The sequence below is a fragment of the Myiozetetes cayanensis genome, unplaced genomic scaffold (genome assembly GCF_022539395.1).
Source record: "Myiozetetes cayanensis isolate MyiCay16 unplaced genomic scaffold, myiCay2020 scf24, whole genome shotgun sequence".
NCBI lineage: Eukaryota > Metazoa > Chordata > Aves > Passeriformes > Tyrannidae > Myiozetetes > Myiozetetes cayanensis.
In genome coordinates, this window is record NW_026087456.1 from 1,796,093 (window position 1) to 1,805,558 (window position 9,466).

A 9,466-nucleotide genomic window follows, 5' to 3' on the forward strand; every position below is an offset into this window, starting at 1 on the left:
CTGCAAGGCTCTGTCTGAGTCATGCTGACAGGTGTGAGTAAACAAGTATAAAAATGGAAAGTGTTTCTCCACAGACAGGGGAGGGAGTTCCTAGCTGAGTATGGAAAACAGGAAGGTCCATCTTCTGATGCTTGTTAACTGTTTCATCTGTGTTTTGGCTGAACCTGTCTTTAGTTGATTGTTTAAATTTATTATTTATATTTATTATTGGGCACTTTTCACAGGAAAATCACTAGATGACCAAACCGTACAGTCTAAAGCTCTGGTGAACTAACTGGTCTAAAAAGGATTATTTTAATGCAAAATTCCTTATCCTTTTGTCATTACAACATAAAAAGAAAGTGTTTTAAATACTTCTAGTAGCAGAATTCTATAACTATTTTGTATAAAACTAGCCATTTACCATTCATTTATGATTTTTCTTTTCTATTAAATATCCTAGGATATCTCTCCCTTCAAGTGGAAGAAATCACAGAATCATTAGGGCTGGAAGGGACCTCTGGAGGCAGGCGACAGAGGAATGACTCCGGGAGGGTTTGCAATGTCTCCAGAGAGGGAGACTCCACGATCTCTGTGGGCAGCTGTTCCAATGCTCTGTCACCCTCAGCATAAAGAAGTTCTTCCTCACATTGAGAGGAAGCTTCTTGTGCTTTAGTTTATGGCCATTGCTCCTCATCCTGTTGCTGGGTAACACTGAAAAGAGTCTGGCACCATCCCCTTGGCACCTGACTTTGAGATATTTATATGCATTAATGAGATCCCCTCTGTCTTCTCTTCTCTAGACCAAACAGGCCCAGCTCCAGCAGCTTTTTCTCATGAGAGATGCTCCAGACCCCCTTTGCAGCCTCTGCTAGATAATTTCCAGCAGCTCCTTGTCTTTCTTGTACTGAAGAGCCCAGAACTGGACACAACACTCCAGGTGTGGCCTCCCTAGGGTCAGGTAGAGGGGAGGATCACCACCCTTAACCTGCTGGCCACACTTTTCCCAATGGCCCCTAGGATACTAGTGGACCTGAGAGGAAAGTCATAATTGTGCTCATCTTACCAAGTTTGCTTTTTTACTTTGTAGCATCCAAATCGTAAATCCATTCCATTTACTCTGTAATGTTCCTCGTAATTCTGATATGCAGGAGAGGCAAAATGTGCTTTGCAACGTTGTCAGCCAAAGTGGAGTGAGAAGGCAGATCCCCAAACTGTGCTCAGGTCCTTGACTTTCTTTGATTGACACAAATACGCATGACTGATGCAGTGGCAGGCTCAGCAAGCCATGAAGTAGTTTTATTTAACCAGGGAATTGTCCATGTCTGAGAGTGTTACTTATATGGGGTGTGTCTATGAATAAATATTTTTGAAGTTTGTGTGTTAATGGTGACTTTACAGCAGAACTGGATCTCTTGCCAAGACTGCAGTACATGATGCATGTGAACTGAACAACAAAATGTTGAACAGGGTGTCTCCCGGGTATATGAAGAGCTGATGGAAATTCACTTGAATGCTTAACCTGACCAAACTCAGTGCTTGTAAAAATAAACAAAAAACACACCCTTGTTTCAAGGACAGTGTTATGCTTGCATGGCTTATGTTAACAAATAAAGTAAGCCTACTCTCTGCATTACAGTGTGCCTTTTTTAGATTTTGGGGAGGAAGGGGGGGATGTTTTTTTCAGGAAGTTTCACCAGGCTTCACCTTCTGTCTATTAGGCTGTAGAAAATTACTGAATAGTAGTTGGACACAGTTTGAGCACTGTGTTTGGAAAGAGTGGATTTCTCCCAGTAGTGGATCCTGTAGCATTATCCTAGCTAATCCCAAAAAAATCCCTTTCCTCTTGTACAGGCTGCAGGATGGCATTTCAGGCTTATCCTGTACCATTAAGGTGATTAGGATACCTGCTATTGAAAAGAGGTGTTCAGAGCCTGCGGTCACCCAAGAGGAAAGAGGCAGAAATATAGCAGTGAAATGGAGGCAAGGAAACAAAACCATTCATTGTCATAGCATTTAAAATATAATACTCGAGTTCTTAAAATATTTAAGCATTTTTGATAGCTGCTGCACCTCAGCTATTAAATATTGCTCCTTTACTGAAACCTGATAACCGTGTGAGAACTCTGTTAAATTAACATAGGGCTGGCAGGTTTTTTATGAGGAATTTTTCCCTTCTGTAAGATATGCTAGAAGTGCTCATTGTTGCTTATTATATTTTGACTTAGGGTAAGTCTTTTGGACATGCATTTATGATGTAGCTAAGGGACGGTTTAACTGAAGTGCCATTTTATTTCAGCAAATTAGTGCTTGCTTGGCTTAATCCTTTCTCTACTTCATTGTATGTGTGCAATATACTTAAGAGGTTAAAAGTTTAATACATCATATTTTATGGGTATTTTGATGATGTCTCTAATTGTGACAGTTTCAAATGCCTTGGTAGCATTTATTATTTATGATATTCGAGTGAAAAGATACAGGTAAGGATAAATCCGTGACAGAGCTGTCATTGCAGATCATTTCTGAATGTTTTGCCCCAGGATCTGGATAAATATCTTACTCTCCAAACATCACATAAATAAAACTTTTCTCAATGCTGACTGTGATTAGTGGCCTCATAGTAAGTAATTCCCTCAGTGGTAGCTCCCAATTCTGCACTCACCAACATCTGCAGTGTGTGGATGGGTTGCTGTGCTGGTGTTGGCTGTCATGTCTCGACCCTTTGCACCTCTTGCAACACTCTCACCTTTTCTGATTATCTTCTTCTGTTTCCACAGCCTGTTTGGATTTTTCCTGGACTACCTTTTACCTTGCTGCTGCCTCAAAGACCTGCCTGTGCCCTGCACACATATCACTTTATTATCTCGGTACTGAGCATCGTTTGGAAAGTGCAATGCTGCCTAAAGTTATAGTCTTCACTAGCCAATCTATCAGGATGAGGGATAAAGATTGCTTGGCAAAAACTATGACCTTTATAATGATAAATATGTTGTCCTATTCATCACAATAAATACAAAGCATTGTCCTGACTCCCTGATAGGACAATGCACATTCTATGAAGAATACTGTTATTCCATGCGTGCCATTTCCGTGTATGCAGGACCTTTATTTAAGAATTAAATATAAGTAAACACAAGCGTGAAGGTTGAATAAGACAGATTAATGCAATTTCAGAGATGTAATTAAAACACCATAGACAGGAAATTTATTACTATTAAAATAATTTTAGAAAGCATTTTTCTATACTAAAGATATAATTTGTATTTTTGCGGCTTGATTAACACACTGTGATGAAATTCTAAAGCTGCACAGCATTAATTGTCAGAGAACTAAGACTAAAGCCCAATATTTTAATTTTAATGGGTTCAGAGTGGTTTAATGCTGTTCAGTTCTGCATATTTCTGTGTGTTTTAAGCAGCTGAAAAATGCTTTGGAATTAGGGAAGACTAATTGTTTTAAATTTAAGCAGGCTCAATGTATAGGGCACTGGATTGTGACTTAGAACATTCAGTTTCTAATTTTGGCACTTTTTCACTGCTCTCTAGCATGATCTACACCAATTTCTAACCCTCATTTTATTCTGACTCTTTTCTGTAGTTTCAGTGGACTCTTCAGTTGTTGTACTTTCAACCTGTTTTTAAGATTTTAACCATCCTGGGGTCCTGATCTTGACGTCTTTTAGAAATATGGGAGAAAATAATAAATACCATGTATAAATGTGAAAAAAACTTGTATATAAATAGGATACTGATATCAATTCACTGTGTACTCGTGATACTTCTCTTTTCCTGTAGCCCCAAATTTTATGTTCCTAAAGTTTGCACTAGGCAGTTTAAAGGTCTTGCAGCCATCACAATTTTTAAAGAAAGAGGAAAATATCCTGTAGGTTTAATTTTGGCTTTGACAGCGCAATGCAAACTTTCTCTAAGATTCATAAACAAAAATAAATCACTGAACAGTAAACTTTATAGTTACTGGTAATTGAATGTCTACCACAATGTACTTCTCTTCATGACTACAAATGGCAGTTTTATGTAGTGGAAAAGCAGGCACCCCCATCCAGTTCTACTTTGTACTTTGAAACCCAGGGTTCGGATTTTAGGCCTGCAATGTGTTTATATTTATGTGTGTGTTTTCTGGGATTTATACACTAAAGATAGGGGTGCTTCATAGAAAAGAAAACAGAACTCATGTATATGATGGGGGAACTGTGGGCTGAAATGTGATCAGCATTATAGTGGAGGTTAGACTAGGTTGTAATGTTGTTATATTCTGATTTTAAAAATTGAGCCACCAAGCTGATTAAATCTTCTTTTGTGCTCAAAGAAACATCACTTTATGATCCCTTCTTTTTGAAATGAAGTATTAAAAGGTTTCCAGTGCATTTAAACATAGGAAACTTCAAAACCAGGACTTTTTGTTTGTTTGTTTGTTTGTTTTTCTCCCAGTACACTTACTGTGCAAAGTAATCAGCTTTCAGGTGGAAGAGTTGGAATTTATTCTCCTCTTGTGCAATTTCAACCCAACAAAATTTGTCAAGAGTAGTCTTTATGTTATTATAAAATAACATAATGGTGTTTTCTTTCTTACTTCATAAGTTTTATCTTCCTACCCTAACCATCCCACTGGCAAAAAAATAGATTTTTTTTTTTTTTTGAGGTTATTTTCCCTTTTAATAGTAGTGGGATACATTAGGACCTCGGGGGGGGGGGGATTTGTTTGTTTATTTGTTTGGAGGGGGCAGGTGCTGACATTTTTTTTAATGAAAGGAAAATAACATTTAAAACAGGCTACAGGTCCCTGAGATGTTTTTATTAGTAGTAGTTTACTCTAAATTTGTAAATGAGAGACTATAGTAACATCCATTTGTCTTTTCCTTTAAATAAATCAGGCTTTCCAAGCTTTGTTTTCACTGCTTAAAAGTGTGGAAGTATTTAATGTTCACTTAAAATTTGCTTCAGGCAGCTTCTGTGACTTTATCTGCTCATGTAAAGAACAACAGAGCATTTCAAATAAGCAGTGTTGCTGTAGTGTTTGATACAGAAAGGTTTCAGCTATATGCGTCTGTATCTATATATCTTCACTTTCCCCTGGACCTTCCAACAGATAAGTAATGTTTGGATAAAGCTAGATGGAAGAATAATAAAAACTAAAAAAATACTGTTTACATTTCTGATCAAACCCAATTATATTTGATCCTTCAAGGTTTAACTAACTCTGATTTTCTTTGAAATTAGGAACAAATTTCTGTGGTAGTATTCTCCTGACACCTAATTGATGATATAAGACTGTTCTTTGGCATTATTAAGGAATATTTTGTAATTGAATTGTTCTGGAGTGGTTTTTTCCTTGTTTTATATCTAAAAATTTTACCAGAAAAAGAACATTCAGATTACTGAAAAATATTTCAATTGGCTACGAGTCTCTTCTTAGCACAGATGGGTTCAAATTATGAAAATGGTTTACTAAGAGGGTTTATCTGGAGAGAGTATAAGTCTAATGAAGGCTGAACAGAATACAGCTGCAGGCAAAAACAGCCAATTACCTGAGCAGCCTTTTTCCACCATTATTTTCAATTTGAGCTAGAAACTCTGTCCCTGATAACTCATAACCCATCACCCAAAGTCTTTAGTCTTACTGACCTGAGGGTAGAAATCAAATCTCTGCTGAAAAGTTAAAGAAAATACAAAAATATTCTTTCTGACTTGTATGTAATTCAGGAAAATTCACTCTGCTGGGACTTCATTGCTATGAACCTTTTGACCAAATTTATCAGGCCGATGGAGATTTGGTAAAGCTTTAGAGAGTGCCATTAAAATCCGTATCCATTGAAATTAAAATTACTTTCTCTTCTTGCACAGAAAGCGAATGCAAAGTTGGTAATAAAAGGGCCTTCTATTAAAGAAGATTGCTTGTGTCAAAAATGTGCACTTTAATCTGACTGCCTTTGAGCTTATTAGGTTTTATCAAACTTGAATATATTGGAAACTAGAGAAAAAAAATGAATTTTAAAATGAAGCCTAACACTGAGATAGTGTGTAAAAAATGGTAGCCAAGATGAGCCTGTACAAAAGTTGTGTGTTCCAGAGCCAAACAAAAAATGGTTTAAAGTTAGAAAATTATTTGAAGGAAAATGATTAAGCGTTAAGGATGGTAGGGCTTGAAATTAACTTAAGTGATTTCACATTGTTAGGATCTGCTACCTGTATCGTGCTTCTTCATAGGTGAAATAGCAGATCTTGGAAGCAAAGGAAAGCAGATATCCAATCAGGAATACTTCTCAGCGTGGTTTATTTTGCTTGTTGTTTTGGCTCATAACATGTACTCAGTAGTACAAAACACACAGGTGAATTTCAGGACACCTGGAACCAATAAATGTAAATATTTTCAAGAAGCACATGATGTGTCAGTTCACCCTGGAGCGTCAGTAAACAAATACTTCTGTTAAGTAGACTTTGGATGAACCAGGGGCTGTGCAGAAAGGATGACGGGATATGATGAACACTGTGGATAAGACTGACTGGGAATTTTGAAGCCCTAAATATCATAAGCAAAAGAGCTGGGGTTTGGTCAGCCAGATCGGATTGTCCCAGGTGGAGTGTGTGAATGGGACTACAGCACAGAAATCTTTCCCATCCAACCCATGTTTTGTCTGGTGGGACAACACAGATTTCAGAAGTATCTTGGATTTTACTAGTGCTGAAGGAAGAATTTTGCAATGACTTTTTAAAGTAATAGTTCAGATTTTTTTTTTCTTCTCTTACTTTTTCCTCTTTTTCACTTACTCCCTCTATACTCTTGCTGAAGTAGAAGTATCAGTACCAGGATAACTATTCCAGGTGAAAGTGATCTAGTTTCCCGGCATTTTGCATATTACTGATGAAGAAACTTTAACTTACTTTTCTGCCTAACTAGTTTGAGATTGTCATTTTCCTATTACAAGTTCAGAAATGTCAATTATCAAAAGATATCACTTTATTGTATGCCACTGTTTCAGAGAGGAAGAGTTTGCTGGGGCTCGGTGGAAGTTTCATTTCATTTTTTAGAAATGAGGGGGTAGGAACTGCTGAACTCACTCTGACATCTTTCTTGAAAGGGGGAAAACGCAACAATGACATCTTTTATGCCATTCATATGGGTGACTTAGGGCTGTCTGGAGATCTTGATGAGAGGCAAGGGTTTTATCATGGAATTATAGAATGGCTTAGAAGAGACCTTAGAGACCACTTTGTTCCAAACCCTCTGCTGTGGACAGAGACACCTTCCAACAGACCAGATTGCTCAGAGCCCCATCCAACCTGGCCTTAAACACTTTCAAGGATGTGGCATTCACAACTTCTCTGGGCAATCTGTTTCAGTGCCTAATCATTCTCTCAGAAAGGATTTTTTCCTTATATCTGATCTAAACCTACTCTGATTGAAGCCATTCCTCCTTGTCCTGTCACTACATGTCCTTGTAAATAGTCTTTCTCCATCTTTCTAGTGGACACCCTTCAGGTACTGGAAGGCCACAATTAGGTCACTCTGAAGCCTTCTCTTTTGCAGGCTGAACAAATCCAATTGTCTCAGCCTTTCCTCACAGGAAAGGTGCTCCATCCCTCTGATCATCTTGGTGGCCTCCTCTGGGCTCACTCCAACAGGTCCATGTCCTTCCTGTGCTGGGACCCCAGAGCTGGATGCAGCACTGCAGGTGGGGTCTCACCAGAGTGGAGTAGAGGGGCAGAATCACCTCCCTCAACTTGCTGCCCATGTTGCTCTTGATGCAGCCCAGGACACATTTGACTTTTGAGCTGAGTGCCCATTGCTGCTCATGTCCAGCCTCTCACCCAGCAGCACCTCCGAGTCCTTCTCAGCAGGGCTACTCTCCATCTGGTTCATCCCCCAGCCTGGACTGACCCTAGCCCATGTGCAGCACCTTGAACTTGGTCTCTTTAAACCTCAGGACATTCCCATGGTCTCACTTCCAGAGTTTGTCCAAGTTTATTCTGGTAACGTCTATGGCTTGGGAAGACAGCCTCTGTTTCTGAGATCTCAGATGAAAAAAAGAAATAATGGGTATTTTTCCTTGCTGCTCTAACAATTTTGGTGGGGTTTTTTTGTGGTTCAAAAGAAGCGCCAAAGACTATTCCTGCCACCCTCTTAACCTCCATCCAAAAAAGTTATTGAAGAAACTTTTATTGTTTCAAGGGTGTATATTTAGGAAGTAAACGATGACAGGAACAGATATAAGCAACCAGAAAGCTTTATCTGTTATGCCATGAAGAATATGAAGTTTCATCCACTAAAATAAAAAAAAAATATCTTATGACTATTTTCTCCCTCTCTGTGAGTAGAAGGAATTTATATCTGTGTAAGTACACACAGTACGCTTTCTGAGACAAAACAAAACAAAAAGCTCCTTGAATGCCAAAATCTTAGAAAACTGAGACATAGAAAAAAATTCAGGAAAGCTGTTAAAATAAATTAAAAAAAAAGAATAATTCAGACTTATTTTGGAATTTATCCTCATTTATGAGGTCGATAACGCTTTTGCACAGGTTGAGCAAATACACACAAAATAAGAAATAGATATTTTTGTGGATCTTTTGATTCTTCAAGGAAATGTGAAAGAGATACTTAAGGTCATATTTCATTTGCTGGTGGAACTCACTGGAGTTTTAAATACTCTGGTTTGTGTTGAAAATGAATGCTTTGCATCTTCCTTATTTTAGGAGGTGGGAAATTCCTGCTAATTCCAGAGCATCACTTGCTGAATTTAGGTTTGTGTTGGATACCACTGTTCTTGAAAACTGTTTTTCATGTTGCAGTCATAGTTAGCTTATGAATAACTTGTTTTTTATCCCAGATGGTTTAATAATATTTCTTTAAATGAACCATCAGTTAAATGCGTTTGAAGCGACTTTGTGAAGCAGATTTCTAAATTTCATTTAAAAAATACCATAAGTCCGTGTTAAAAGAGATGTAAGGTTCCATAATTATGTCATTTATTCACAGTGGAATTAATATTAATTCGCCTGTGGGAGGTGAAATGTAGCCATGACATTCAGTGGAAAATATCTACAGATTGGTGAAGTGAGAAGGAAGAGATCTGTGAGATAATGAGACCCTGCAAGTGGCTTTTGACACACATAGGTGTGTGGCAATTAATAAACATACAGTGCATATTCCAAAAAGGCTTGGAAATCATCTGTAATATGCTCTGAGAAACCACTTCATACTGTGTTTTGCTTATTTATGGCTATAATAATTAATATTTATGCATAGCATGGCTAAAGCAAACAAGCCTTTTTTACTCCTCTGGAATGGAATTGATTCCCCTAAAACAGAGCTGATTCAATATAGTGAAAATCTTATATTTCTGGCAGGTCTGCTAAATCCTCAGTATGCTATAGATGTGTTTGACCTGGATAAAAATAGTAAGTGTATATATAGTTTTTTATCACTTAAGTCCTTTGAGCATCTCCCAGAGATAAAAAGCATTTGTCAC